We start from the raw sequence: 15,603 nt of genomic DNA, 5'->3' as shown, positions 1-15,603 counted from the left end.
TCCTGTCTCAATCTACAGTTCCTCATCCCCAGCTCCTCCTGCTCCCTCCCCCAAATCCAATAGGCCACTGACTCTTGTGAATTCTCCCTTTTAAAATATTTTTATTTTTATTTTTTGAGACAGGGTCTCGTTCTGTAGCCCAGGCTGGAGTGCAGTGTCTAAATCACGGCTCACTGCAGACTTGGCCTCCCAAGCTCAAGCGATCCTCCCACCTGGGTTCTCCCAAAGTTCTAGGATTGCAGGCGTGAGCTGCCGTGCCCTGTCCCTTTTAAACTCTTAGTCTGCCCATTGCACTCCATCCCTCTAGCCACTGGCCAAGTACAAGCCAATGCCTTCTCTTGCCCGACCACAGCAGCAGCCTTCTAAGGGGTCTCCCAGCCTGCATTCTTGCTCCCTCCTATCCAGCCCTTCCCCCTCCGCACCCGCAGCATCTCCCCAAAGTGCAAACTCACCACTCCTTCAGGGGTCCCTTTACCTGTGGATTAAGGCCATCTTTTTACAAGGCCTCAAGGTCCTTCATGGTCAAAGTCCTGCTCCTACCTAAGGCTTCATCTCCTCCCACCCCTTCTCTGCCAGCCCCAGACACACCCAACTATTCTGACTCTTTCCTCTGGGCCTTTCAACACTGTCTTCCTTCTGCCTGGAACACATCTCCTCCTTGGTCCTTCTAACCCCTCCTTGTAGCCCCCATGCACCTTAGTTTGCCTACCAAATTTCTGCTAATGCTTCTGATTTCACAGTCTCTAGGATACTGCATTCATTCAGAGTAGGTTCAGCAGACTACAACAGAAAACCCCAGTAAGAGTTTAACTAGAAATAAGGTTTTTGTTTTTTGGTTTTTGTTTTTTGGTTTTTTCTTTACCTGAAAGAAGTCTAGAGGTGATCAGCCCAGGGCTGGATTGAGAGCTCCAAGATCATCAGGGACCCTAGCTCTTTCTCTCATTCTGCTCCCATCATCCTTATTATATAGCCTACATCTTCAGGATTCCCTCATGGTCACACTATGGCCACTGCGGTTCCAGCCATCACACCTGCACGCCAGATTACAGAAAGCAGGAAGAACCAGGGGGAAAAGGGCATGCCTCTTGTTGAATCAGACTCCTTTAAAGAGTTTTTCTGGAACCCCCAGTGATTTCCACTTACCTTCCACTGGACACTTCTATCTCAAGTAAGTCCGTGGAATATAGTGGCAATTAGCTAAAGCCATTGCCACGCTCAATAATGCAGAGATTCTGTTAGGAAGAAGCGGGGAATGGAATACGTGCATGACCAGCAATCCCTGCCTCCTAAGCCTCCTGTGATCCCAGACTGTGGCACCTGTCCTTTTGGCCTGTGGAACACTCTCCACCTCTCTTCCCATAGCACTTGCCACATCCTACTGTCATTGTTTGATCTCCAACCTGATGGCCAGCTGTGGGGCGAGGGCAGAGGCACTGCTCTATCCCCCGTTCCTAGGGCAGTGCCCCATTGGAACACCAGGCCCAAAGCTTCAGACTTCATGTAAGCACAAGGAAGCATCAAAGATGTTTGAGCAGAGAAAGGTCAGGATCACACCATGCTTTAGGAAAATTAACTTTGGTACCAGGTACAAAGCAGTTTGGGAGCAGATCAGCAAAGAAACTCTTGAAATAAACCATTGAGATAAAAAGGAGTAACAAAGGTGTAATACCAACGCATCGGCAGTGGAGCTGACCTTAGGAGCCTTCCGACAGTCAATCACAATACTTCAGAACCTATCAGAGGTAGGATCTAAGCCTCCCAGAGTCCCCGCACGCCCTTGTCAGCTTCCCTGCTCCTCCCCTGATGCTTCCTGGGATCACTTCCCAAATAAATTACTTGTACTTAAATCTTTGTGTCAGGGTCTGCTTTGGGGGGAACCCAAAAGACAATGACCCTTAGGGCTGTGAAAGGGTCCGCTTCCTCAAGAAGGAGGTGCTTATGAAAATGGACACCACAATTGAGATAAAACCCATCAAGACCCTCCCGCCCTAGGCCGGGCGCGGTGGCTCATGCCTGTAATCCCAGCACTTTGGGAGGTTGAGGCAGGCGGATCACTTGGGATCAGGAGTTCAAGACCAGCCTGGCCAACATTGTGAAACCCCATCTCTACTAAAAATATAAAAAATTAGCCAGGCGTGGTGGTGGGTGCCTGTAGTCCCAGCTACTCGGGAGGCTGAGGCAGAAGAATGGCATGAACCTGGATGGCAGAGCTTGCAGTAAGCAGAGATCGTGCCACTGCACTCCAGCCTGGGCGATAGAGCCAGACTCCATCAAAACAAAACAAAACAAAACAAAAACAAAAACAAACAAACAAACAAAAAAACCTGCCCTCTATCCCTGAGCGACTGTAGAGTTTCTAAGACAGCCCTCCTTGAGGAGCTCGGGTGACGAAGGCTGCACCAGCTGTACTCCCAGGAGCAAGCAGGGGACATACTGCTTACCTTTCAGGACCCAGTTTTGTCCCACGAGGGTGTACCAAGTAGTAAACCCACCGCTTTCAAACCCCCTCAGATTCGCAGACCCTTATGATGGACACCTAAAATTCCCCAGGGAACTCCAGCATGTGAACCCCCATGTCACATGCTGTCAAGGAGGTCCAACAGGAAACTTGATCAGATTTAGGGTGAGCTTAAATAGAGGTCTGGGAAGATTTCAAACGCAGCCTGGCCAGCACCAGTCTTCCCTTGGTCTTCAGGGCAGGGTTTTTGGTTTTTTTTATTTACTACTTTCTAACAAAGTGCATGTCCCCATCTCTGAATGGCTCTGTCCTGCCTTCCCCTGTGTCTCAGGATATTGACTCTGTCTCCTTTTCTTAGAGTTATGGAATAGGTGTGACTCCTGGCCCACATATTCAGAGGCTGAAAAAATCATGACATGTTCTTTCCTTCTTTTAAGTCAACTGAATTGTAACTTCAGGTCACCACGCCATTCTGGGGGTAGATAATTCCATCAGGCTGGGCGCGGTGGCTCATGCCTGTAATCCCAGCACTTTGGGAGGCTGAGGCAGGTGGATCACTTGAGTCCAGAAGTTTTATACCAGCCTGGCCAACATGGTGAAACCCCATCTCTACTGAAAATACAAAAATTAGCTGGGTGTGGTGGCACGCGCCTGTAGTCCCAGCTACTTGGGAGACTGAGGCAGGAGAATTGCTTGAACCCGGGAGGCAGAGGTTGCAGTGAGCAGAGATCTTGCCACTGCACTCCAGCCTGGGCAACAGAGTGGATGAGACTCCGTGTCAAAAAAAAAAAAAGGAAAAGAAAATTCCATCAAAGTTTTTAAAACTTTTATTGAACTAAAATCTAAATAACATAAAATTCACTATTTTAACCATTTTAAAGCCCACAATTCAGACTTTTAGTATATTCACAACCCTCACCACTGTCTAATTCCAGAACATGCTCGCACCCCGTAAGGAAATCCTGTGCCCGCCAATCAACCACTCTCCATTTCCCCTCACCCCCAGCCCCTGGCAACCACTAGTCTACTTTCTTTCCTTTTTCTGTATTACTATTTTTCATTTACTACTTATAAGTAACCACTAATCTACTTTCTGTCTCTATGAATTTGCCTGTATTGGACATCTCATATAAATGGAATTGTACAATCCATAGTCTCCTGAAACTGGCTCCTGTCACTGAGCATAATGTTTTCGAGGGTCACATGTCATAGCATAGGTCAGTCCTTTATTCCTTTTCTTCTCAGCCAGTTTTGAGGACTCCTCATTGTTGTGTTTTTTGTTTGCTTGTTTGTTTTTTGTTTTTGTTTTTTTGTTTTGACGGAGTCTCACTCTGTCGCCCAGGCTGGAGTGCAGTGGTGCGATCTCGGCTCACTGTGACCTCCACCTGCCAGGTTCAAGTGATTCTCCTGCATCAGCCTCCCAAGAAGCTGGGATTATAGATGCCCGCTGCCAGGCCCAGCTAATTTTTTTATGTTTAGTAGAAACGGGGTTTTGCCATATTGACCAGGCTGGTCTCGAACTCCTGACCTCAAACGATCCGCCCACCTTAGCCTTCCACAAAGTGCTGGGATTACAGGTGTGAGCCACCGCACCTGGCAGAGGGCTCCTCATTCTTCCAAGGCTGTGTCAGAATCCCCAAGGCTTAGGAAGGAAGGTCTACCATGGCCATGGCTGACATCAAATCAGCATGTCCCTCGAAGCCCAGCAGGTCCTGCTTCCTGGCTTTCACAAGATATGGGGTCTTTGCTGGTGCTGGGGTTCTGGGGGCAGAGTCCTGCCTCTCCTGGCCACTCTGCCATGTGGTCCCTTTCAGGTGGCTATCATTAAGTGGTGGATGGCCTTGTGGCACTTGAGGGGCCTCAGATCTTTCTGCCCTTCTCAGGCACGGTGAGCCCCCTCACTTCACCACCTCTCCAAGGCTCTCTCCCTTTTCCTCTCCTTTTCCAGGATACTCTATAATCTCCTAGTGGCTTTAGGTTTTCAGTACAGACCAGCCTCATTCTCAGGCTGCTTTGCTGTCTGCCCCACTGAAATCCTGTAGGAAAGGAGGTACAAAGCCTGCCAAATTGCTTACAGTTAGGAAACATGTAGAGAGACAAAAAACTTTTTTTTTTTTTTGAGACGGAGTCTTGCTCTGTTGCCCAGGCTGGAGAGCAGTGGCATGATCTTGGCTCACTGCAGCCTCCATTTCCCAGGTTAAAGTGATTCTCCTGACTCAGCCTCCCAAGTAGCTGGAACTCTATAGCCATGCACCACCATGCCCGGCTAGTTTTTGTATTTTTAGTAGAGACAGGGTTTCACCGTGTTGGCCAGGCTGGTCTCGAACTCCTGGCCTCAAGTTATCTATCCACCTCAGCCTCCCCGCCCGCCTTGGTCTCCAAAAACTTTTATATCAATAAATTATCCTGCCACCTGCCAGAGTGTGATGCTTAGACCTGAATCCTTTGTCTTTTCCCAATGAGTCCTTGAGCATTTCTGGAATGTTAGTGTTTACTGGACCAGGGAGAGGACAACGCTGCAAGCTGAAATCTCCCTAGACATTTTATAGGAGGGAGTAAGTCCCCCAACCTCTGCTTATGTCAGCAGGTCATTAAAAACACTGCCCCACTATTACCAGAACTTTCCGTTTTCCCAAAGGAGCTGGGAATCTGAGTTGTTACGTGAAACTTCGCAATTTTTAATGCCGGCAAATAATTCATATTTTTAATATAAAATGTTATTTTGAGCCTAAACAAAACAAAACACATCTGTTGGATGGATTCAGCTCCCGAGCTGCCAGGTCACAATCCCTAATTTAAGCAACGCATTCAATGGCAGGGTGTAAGCGACCCCATAGAGCACAAGATGCCACGAGCCTGAAGTAAAATGGTCACTGGATGGGACTCCTGAAGACAAATGACTCCGAATCAGGTAAAGGCCTTATTGGCTGTCCTGTTCCTCCCATGTGGAAGGAAATGTTCTCACCGCTTGCTAGGCGAGCATAGTGGGTGGGCCGTTGGGATGATGAGGAGGCGCAGGATGGGGAGGATGCTGGGAAATATATTTGCATATGAATGAGAACTTAGCCATAGGTGGGTCATAGGTTTCTCAGTCTATTCCTTTGGACTGGGCTTGAGAAATCACAAAGCCTTCCCCCCAGTCTGCCACATGTCAGAAATTAATGAAGCCACCTAAGATCTGCAACCAGGCTGCCCTTGTCTTCACGTTACTGTGGGACGCCAGGGAGGACTTAGTTCTTGGGAGAAAGGGCTAGGAAGAGGTGACTTATAATAACAAATATATTGAACCCAGGAGGTGGAGGTTGCAGTGAGCCGAGATCGCGCCACCGCACTTCAACCCGGGCGACAGAGCAAGACTGTCTCAAAATAAATAAATAAATATTCACTACATTTTAATAAGTTAATCAAGTAAAACAAATTGTGAAACCAAGACAAAAAGCAGAAACACTAAGTACTGGAAGTGGAAGATGTTTTACTACATGATCATATTTTGACACATTCTCCTTCCTCAGTCTATTCTTGGCTGTTAACAATCCAATCCACAGGGAGTGGGGGACATAGAGAGTTGCTGGTCAAAGGGCACAAAGTTTCCCTTAGGAGAAATAAGTTTTTTGAGATCTAGTGCGCAGCGTAGTGACTACAGTTAATAATAATGTACAGTATTGTATATTTCAAATGTTACCACAAAAAAATAAGTATTTGAGGTGATGGATGTGTTCATTAGTTTGAGTTAATTATTCTACATTGTATACATATAATATCACTTTGTATCCATAAATATATACAATTATAGGCCAGGCCTAGTGGCTCACGTCTGTAATCCCAGCACATTGGTAGGCCAAGGCAGGAGGATCACTTGAGACCAGGAGTTCCAGACCAGCCTGGGCAACATAGCAAGACCCCATCTCTAAAAAAATACTTAAAAATTACCCAGGTGTGGTGGCATTGCCTGTGGTCCCAGCTGCTTGGGAGGCTGAGGTGGGAGGATTGCTTGAGCCCAGGAGTCAAGGCTGCAGTGAGCTATGACTGTGCCACTGCAATCCAGCCTTGGCAAAGAGCAAGACCTTATTGCTAAAAAAAATTATTTTTAATTAAAAAAATTCCAGCCTGGCCAATATGGTGAAATCCCGTCTCTACCAAAAATACAAAAATTAGTCAGGTGTGGTGGCAGGTGCCTGTAGCCCAGCTACTCAGGAGGCTGAGGCGATCATACCACTGCACTCCAGCCTGGGTGACAAAGCGAGACTCCAACTCAAAAAATATATATATATATGTATATATATATATATATACACACACACATATATATACACACATATATACACATATATATACACACATATATATACACATATATATACACACATATATACATACACATATATACACACATATATACACATACATATATACACATATATACACACATATATACACATATATACACATATATATACACACATATATATACACACATATATACACACATATATATACACACATATATACACACATATATACACATATATACACACATATATACACACATATGTATACACATATATATACACACATATATACACATATATATACACACACATATATACACACATATACACACATATATACACATATATACACACATATATACACACATACACACATATATACACACATATATATACACACACATATATACACACATATATACACATATATACACACATATATATACACACATACACACATATATATACACACATATATACACACATATATACACACACATATATACACACATATATACACACATATATATATACACATATATATATAATTTGTCAGTTTACAATAAAACAATTCAAAAGGCAATCAAATTCCCATTGCCAAGACCATGTGAGTATCACTATGTGACCCACTGCTCTGCTCAGAGCCACGGAGGCTTCAAGGCCCTTCTTCCTGGGGTTCAGGAGGACACTGTCCTTTCTGTGGAGTAGCGGTGGGCCCTGCTGTCTGTTGAAGAAATGCCTCTCCACTGGCCCAAGCCCGTGCCTCTGTAAAGCCTACCTCTGCTTCCCTCTGGACCCTGGCTCTTCTTGCTGGAACAAGTCTCCCCGGCAGTTAAGGACCACACCTGGGTCCTGCCTTTGCCACGGGCTCCCGGTGATGTAACTCTTCCTCAGCTCATTGCTATCATCCTCCTCCCGGGCCAGGCGAAGACACAGAAGCCTTTCCACCCTCAGCCCAACCCTGATACACAGCCTCTATGTGCAACCCCAAGTAGGGGACACAAATAGATCGCTCAAAGCAGAAAGAGTGGGGATCGTCAGAAGACTTGGGCCAAGAGCTGTTCAGATCCCAGAGCCAACTGTGGGAAATGTTGTCGGTGATATTATAGCCTAGGAAGTGAGCCTTGGCTGGTTGAGTTCTTGGTCCATGCACATCAAGTGGTTTGAATCAGCAGATAATTTCTCATGGTCGAATGTTTCCCTCAGCTGCTCCAATGATTTTTCTAGAGAAGGAAGAGTCTGGAGGATGTAAAGGGTGTGGGAATGAGGGAAAGATCTCCCAAGGATGGACAAGGTGACACGTCTTTTCTGCAGAGCCAGAGGCACAGCCTGCTGCTCGTTGGTGCCACAGGGCTTGGAGATTACTCTGTGAGGTTAGCAAACCCCAGCCTTTGTGAGCCAAATGCCAGTTCCTCTGCCAGCACAATTCCCTTAGGATTTCAGGGCTACCCTGGCTATTTGCTTCCAGTCAATGCACAAAGCCAGAGATCTTGCCAAGGGGCAGTGTTTGATTCTAGGATCTGCCGTGGAAACTTCCATGTCTTGAATCAGGTCTCAGTGCTCTGATCAATCGCTAAGTATCCCCATCTTGGTCTCTTCCTTTAGGTACTGGTAAGGAGGTGTTTAGAAGAAGCAGAAAGGGTTGGACACAGTGGCTCATGCCTGTAATCCCAACACTTTGGGAGGCCGAGGTGGGTGGATTACTTGAGATCAGGAGTTCGAGACCAACCTGGCCAACATGGCAAAACACCGTCTCTACTAAAAATACAAAAATTAGCCAGGTGCGGTGGTGGTGCACCTGTAGTCCCAGCTACTCTGGAGGCTGAGGGACGAGAATTGTTTGAACCCAGGAGGTAGAGTTCATAGTGAGCCAAGATCTCGCCACTGCGCTCCAGCCTGGGCAATAGAGTGAGACTCCATCTCAAAAAAAAAAAAAAAAAAAGAAGAGGAAGAGGGAGAAGGAGAAGGAGAAGAAGAAGAAGTGTGGGGAAAAGCAAGAGAGATCAGATTGTTAATATGTCTGTATAGAAAGAAGTAGACATAAGAGACTCCATTTTGTTCTGTATTAAGAAAAATTCTTCCGCCTTGAGATGCTGTTAATCTGTGACCTTACCCCCAACCCTGTGCTCTCTAAAACATGTGCTGTGTCAAACTCAAGGTTAAATGGATTAAGGGTTGTGCAAGATGTGCTTTGTTAAACAAATGCTTGAAGGCAGCATGCTCCTTAAGAGTCATCACCACTCCCTAATCTCAAGTACCCAGGGACACAAAAACTGCGGAAGGCCGCAGGGACCTCTGCCTAGGAAAGCCAGGTATTGTCCAAGGTTTCTCCCCATGTGATAGTCTGAAATATGGCCTCGTGGGAAGGGAAAGACCTGACCGTCCCCCAGCCCGACACCCGTAAAGGGTCTGTGCTGAGGAGGATTAGTATAAGAGGAAGGCATACCTCTTGCAGTTGAGACAAGACAAAGGCATCTGTCTCCTGCCTGTCCCTGGGCAATGGAATGTCTCGGTATAAAGCCCGATTGTACGTTCCATCTACTGAGATAGGGGAAAACTGCCTTAGGGCTGGAGGTGAGACATGTGGGTGGCAGTACTGCTTAACAAAGCATTGAAATGTTTATGTCTATGCATTTCTAAAGCACAGCACTTGATTCTTTACCTTGTCTATGATGCAAAGGCCTTTGTTCACGTGTTTGTCTGCTGACCCTCTCCCCACTATTGTCCTGTGACCATGACACATCCCCCTCTCTGAGAAACACCGATAAGTAATCAATAAATGCTAAGGGAACTCAGAAGCCAGTGGGATCCTCCATCTGCTGAACGCTGGTCCCCTGGGTCCCCTTATTTCTTTCTCTTCACTTTGTGTCTTTTCCTTTTCCAAGTCTCTCGTTCCACCCAACGAGAAACACCCACAGCTGTGAAGGGGCGACCCACCCCCTTCAAAGAAGAAGAAGAAGAAGAGGAAGAGGAAGAGGAAGAGGAAGAGGAAGAAGAAGAAGAGGAAGAGGAAGAGGAAGAAGAAGAAGAAGAAGAGGAAGAAGAAGAAGAAGAAGCCACATTGTGCAAATGTTAGAAGCTCAGACCTGACCCAGACTGACTGGGGCACCACCTGGCTCTGTCACCTACTTCATCAGGATGGATTCACTTAACTTCCCATGCCTTTATTTTCCTCATCTGTAGAACAGTACCAACTCCGTGGGGTGTTATAAGAAACAGATGAGGTCATGTACGTAAAAGTTTTGTATTTTGTTTTGTTTTGTTTGTTTTGTTTTGTTTTGTTTTTGAGGCAGAGTCTTGCTCTGTCACCCAGGCTGGAGTGCAGTGGTGCAATCTTGGCTCACTGCAACCTCTGCCTCCTGGGCTCAAGCGATTCTCCTGCCTCAGCCTCCTGAGTAGCTGGGACTACAGGCACATGCCACCATGCCTGGCTAATTTTTTGTATTTTTAGTAGAGACAGGGTTTCACCGTGTTAGCCAGGATGGTCTCGATCTCCTGACCTTGTGATCCGTCTGCCTCAGCCTCCCAAAGTGTTGCGATTACAGGCGTGAGCCACGGCTCCCGGCTGTAAAACATTTATAAGAGACAGTGAAATGTTATCATCCTTATTCTCCTAAATTCCACCCTTCTCTCTTGCTGTGTTTTCTGCCTCCCAGGCTTTGCTCACAGTAGATTTAGTGCAGATAATTCCACTGTTCTAAGGCAGCATCGCTAGACAGAAAGGGCCTTTCTTAACAAAGCTGCATTTTCTCCCTTCTGCGTGTGTTGTTGGGTTTTTTTTGTAAATTGTGATAAAATACACAGAACATAAAATTTACCATCTGCATCATTTTCAAACGTACATTTTAGTGGCATTCCTTCAGCATTTTCATATTGTTGTGCAACCGTCACCATCTCCTAAACTCCTTTCATCTTGTAAAACTGAAACTCTGTCCCTGTTAAACAATAATTCCCCATCTCCCCTTCCCCGGCTTCCTTGGCAACCACCCTTCTCTTTTCTCTCTATGAATTTGACTACTCTAGGGACCTTGCAGAAGTGGAATCAAACAGTATTTGTCTTTTTGTGGCTGGCTGATTTCACTTAGGATAATGCCAAGATTCAACACGGTTGTAGCACAGGTCAGAATGTCCTTGAGGTTTGTTTCTTTCATGTAAGATCTTACCCAAAGTGGCAGAAGAAGCTCATCAACTTCATCTCTTCAGCCTCCTAGCTCTCCTGTATTGGTAAACACCTGGTTTGAGGGGCAACAATTTAATTTGTTGCTGCATTGTTACATAACAAGAATCACCAGTGTGCAAGCCAAGGATAGATGGGTCTTCATCTTACCTTGACTCAGCCGATTCTATACTTTAGGGTCACTGCAATCCTCCATTATTTTATTTTTTTCTTATTTTTGGGGGGGACAGAGTCTCGCTCTGTCACCCAGGCTGGAGTGCAGTGGCGCAATCTCAGCTCACTGCAGCCTCCACCTCCCAGGTTCAAGCAAATTATCCTGCCTCAGCCACCCAAGTAGCTGAGATCACAGGCGCATGCCACCGCGCCTGGTTAATTTTTGTATTTTTAGCAGAGAGTGGGTTTTGCCATGTTGGCTAGGCTGGTCTCAAACTCCTGGCCTCAAGTGATCCACCCGCCTCAGCCTCCCAAAGTGCTGGGATTACAGGCATGAGTCACTGTACCTAGTCAATAATCCTCCATTCTTTATGCCAGTTTCTATATCAGGACTCTTCCCAGGGTAAGCAACAGAAAGCCTAACCCACGTTGGTTCTGGCAAAAAAAAAAAAAAATGGAATTCATTGTCTTATGTAACTGAAAGTCCAGTGTGAGAGGAAGGGTTCCGAGTACTGCCTGAACCAGGCACGTTGGCTGTGTCGTCAAGACAAGCACCAGGCCAGGCGCGGTGGCTCACACCTGTAATCCCAGCACTTTGGGAGGCCGAGGTGGGTGGATCGTGAGGTCAGGAGTTCGAGACCAGTCTGGTCAACATGGTGTAACCCCGTTGCTGCTAAAAATACAAAAATTAGCCAGGTGTGTTGGCAGGCGCCTGTAATTCCAGCTACTCGGGAAGCTGAGGCAGGAGAATTGCTTGACCTCAGGACGTAGAGGTTGGAGTGAGCAGAGATTGCGCCATTGCACTCCAGCCTGGGCAACAAGAGCAAAACTCTGTCAAAAATAAAATTAAAATTAAAAAATTAAAAAGAAATAAGGCGAGCACCGTCTCTCTCCATATGTTGGCTTTGTTCTTCACCATGCAAGCTTTACTCTTGGACTCCACACCATAAGAAATTAGCTTCCAGCACTCCAGGCCAGTATCTCGTCATGTGTGAAGCCAGCAGAAAAAAAGAGCTTCTCTTCCTTTAATACTTCAAAGTAAGTCCTGGTCATGATTGGCACTGCCCCAGCATGGGTTCTGTGTCCATCTCTGAACCAATCATGGTGGTAAGGCCTGGATCATCTGCCCAACCCTGGGTCACCTCCACCTAAATCAAAGAACTGAAAATGGGAAAGACATGATTCCCCCCCGAAAAATCAGGCTGCTATTATGAGAGGAAAGGGGAAAGCTTCCTGGGGAAGAAAAAGCCGCATATACGCTGGAATAGTATGCATCTGTTTAAAAAGAATAATGCTGATGTGTATATCCTGATTTGGAACAATCTCCAAGATACATTAAGTTAGAAGAAAGCAAGGTGCAGAAGACATGTGGGTGTGGATGAGTGTATGTGTTTGTATAGATTTTTGGAAGGATACGCAAGAAACAGTTAATGGTGTTTATCTCTATAGTGCAGACCTGGCAGTAGTAGGTCCGGAATGAAGGGTGGAATGAAGACTCTTTTTTCTGTTTTCTGTCTTTCTGATGTTTAACTGCGTACATGTGCATTTTCAGTGAATATCAACGAAGCAGGCCCAACTGTTTAGTTCCATTCAGAACATCTATATTAGAATTTTTATGCCTACAGAGAATGGAGAAGACCACTAGGTAGGTGTGTATAGGTGTAGGTGTGTGGAGTCTGTGAACTGGAAGAGATTTTGATAGCAAGGCCCAGGGGCCTAGAGCAGGAGCTGGGGCAAAGCAGAGGCCTCCATCACATTTTTTTGGTTGGAGGCAGAGGCTGGGGATACCTTCAGCTGAAAAGGGGAACTTGAGGCTCAGCTGTAAGAGCTCAAGACTGGGGATAGGGAGGGCTAGTCTCTGCGCAGGCCTGGATTTGGGGTCCAACGGGTCTTTGGAGGAGCTCAGAACAGCTGCAAGCCCACCCGGGCCCTTCCTTGGTACCCGGACCCCAAAGCTGCCCCGGAAGTGCTTATTTTGCTTTGGCCATTAACACCACTCACCATCGCTTACGCGAGGTGATTAATGTTTATATGTGAAGTGATTAATGTTTATGTCTAGCTATTGGGTTTTTTAAATAAAATTATTTTCTTTTTTGTTTTGTTTTGTTTTGTTTTTTTTTTTTAAGACAGAATCTCGCTCTGTCGCCAGGCTGGAGTGCAGTGGTGCGATCTCGGCTCACTGCAACCTCCACCTCCCGGGTTCAGGCGATTCTCCTGCCTCAGCCTCCCGAGTAGCTGGGACTACAGGCACGCGCCACCACACCCAGCTAATTTTTGTATTTTTAGTAGAGACGGGGTTTCACCATGTTGACCAAGATGGTCTTTATCTCTTGACCTCGTGATCCGCCTGCCTCCGCCTCCCAAAGTGCTGGGATTACAGGCATGAGCCACCATTCCCCGCCTATTTTCTTTAAAAAATGAAATAGAGACAGTGTCTCACTATGTTGCCTAGGCTGGTCTCAAACTCCTGGGCTCAAGCAATCTGTCCATCTCAGCCGCCCAAAGTGTTGAGATTACAGGCATGAGCCACTGCACCAGGCCTATGTCTAGCTATCATGTAGCAGAAACATTCTGGAAATTGCTCAGAAATGTCAGATCAATTCCTGGGTATTGTTTCTGAGCTCAGGCCCAGGCATGGCGTCTGCTCCTGTGTGCTGATGTCATAAGGTGCTTCTTGGGTGGCAGGACCCTCTGAGCATAACCTTACAAAACAGGGACCCCTGGAGGCAAACCTGGACTCACCAGCCAGGAACTGCAAGCCATCTTCACTGACACCCCACTTCCCCAGACACATGAGAATCAAGCTGACAGGACTCAAAGGGTCCTTCTTCCTTCCACAAATTCATTCAACAATTAGCGTCAGCTATGCATGAAGCACTGTGCTAGGTACCGGGAACGCAGAGATGAATGACGTACTCAGCTCAGTCTCTCAGCTCAGTCGCCTGGTAGGCTCTTGTTCTCATTAGAAGTTCCTGAGGCAGAGACCCACGCCTCACTCATCACAAAGGTAGACTAGGAACCAGCTCTGCGAATCAGAGGGGAATATGTTTAGCATTTCCTGATGGAAAGAAAATCTACAGTCAAGAAAAAGCTGGGCCTGGCTAAAACATTGACTTTTGGAGGAGAATGATGCCTTAGGAACCATCCTGCCAAAAACCACTGCCTCATGCATTAGCCTTCTCCCTGGAGGGTAACAGGACCCACGAGTCACAGAAAACTCAACTCACACCAGCTAAGGAAGAAAAAACAAATCTGATCGGATTTTTTTGTTTCTATTATAAAACAACAAAAATAAGCATTTTTTTTCTTATTGTAAAACTAACACGTAGGCTGTTTTCATGTAAACAACATGTAAATGTTTAAAATAATTTTTCTTTAGAATTTGGTATACTATTTACATGCTTCTAAGTACTTTTTAAATGTATACAAAATAAGTACTTATGACCTTTTTTTTCACACAAATGGGATGACTTAATACACTCTGCAAACTTGCTTCTTGTGTCATTTCATATAGCTCCATCACATTCTTAACCTAGAATTCCAGAGCAGGCCAGGGACAGTGGCTCACACCTGTAATCCCAGCACTTTGGGAGGCCAAGGTGGGAGGATCGCTTGAGCCCAGGAGTTCGAGACCAGCCTGGGCAACATATTAAGACTCCTGTGTCTATTTTATTATTAAAAATAAATAAATAGAGGGGGGAGGCGGGAGGGGGGAGGGATAGCATTAGGATATATACCTAATGTAAATGACGAGTTAATGGGTGCAGCACACCAACATGGCACATGTATACACATGTAACAAACCTGCATGTTGTGCACATGTACCCTAGAACTTAAAGTATAATAAAAATAAATAAATAAAAAATAGAATTCTAGAGCATGGAGTTACCACAGTTATTTCATTATTCTATTTTGTTTTTGTTGTTGTTGTTTATTTGTTTCCTGAGACAGGATCTCACTCTATCACCCAGGTTGGAGTGCAGCAGAGCAATCATGGCTCACTGTAGCCTCGACCGACCTCCTGGCCTTAAGCCATCTTCCCGCCTTAGCTTTCTGAGTAGCTGGAACTATGGGTGCACATCACCATTAGCCCCAGTGCTGATTTTTAAAAATTATTTTTTGTGGAGATGGTGTCCCACTATGTTGCCCAGGCTGGTCTCAAACTCCTGGGCTCAAGCAATCCTCCTGCTTCAGACTCCCAAAGTGCTGGGATTACAGGTATGAGCCACTGTGCCCATCCTATTCTTCTATTGATGGATATTTAAATTCTTTTATTTATTTATTTAGTTAGTTAGTTAGAGAAAGGATCACCCTCTGTCACCCCAGCAGTCTGGAGTGCAGTGGTGTGATCACAGCTCCCTGCAGCCTTGACCTCCCTGGCTCAAGCAACCCTCCTGCCTCAGCCTCCCGAGTAGCTGGGGCTATAGGCAAGTGCCATCATGCCCAGCTCATTTTTGTATTTTTTGTAGTGATGGGGGTCTCGCTATATTGCCGAGGTTGGTCTCAGACTCCTGCCTCAGGAGATC

This window comes from Pongo pygmaeus, chromosome 6 (genome assembly GCF_028885625.2).
Source record: "Pongo pygmaeus isolate AG05252 chromosome 6, NHGRI_mPonPyg2-v2.0_pri, whole genome shotgun sequence".
In the NCBI taxonomy this organism is placed as follows: domain Eukaryota; kingdom Metazoa; phylum Chordata; class Mammalia; order Primates; family Hominidae; genus Pongo; species Pongo pygmaeus.
The sequence above is the reverse complement of the archived record's forward strand: the minus strand, read 5'-3'. Positions refer to the sequence as shown.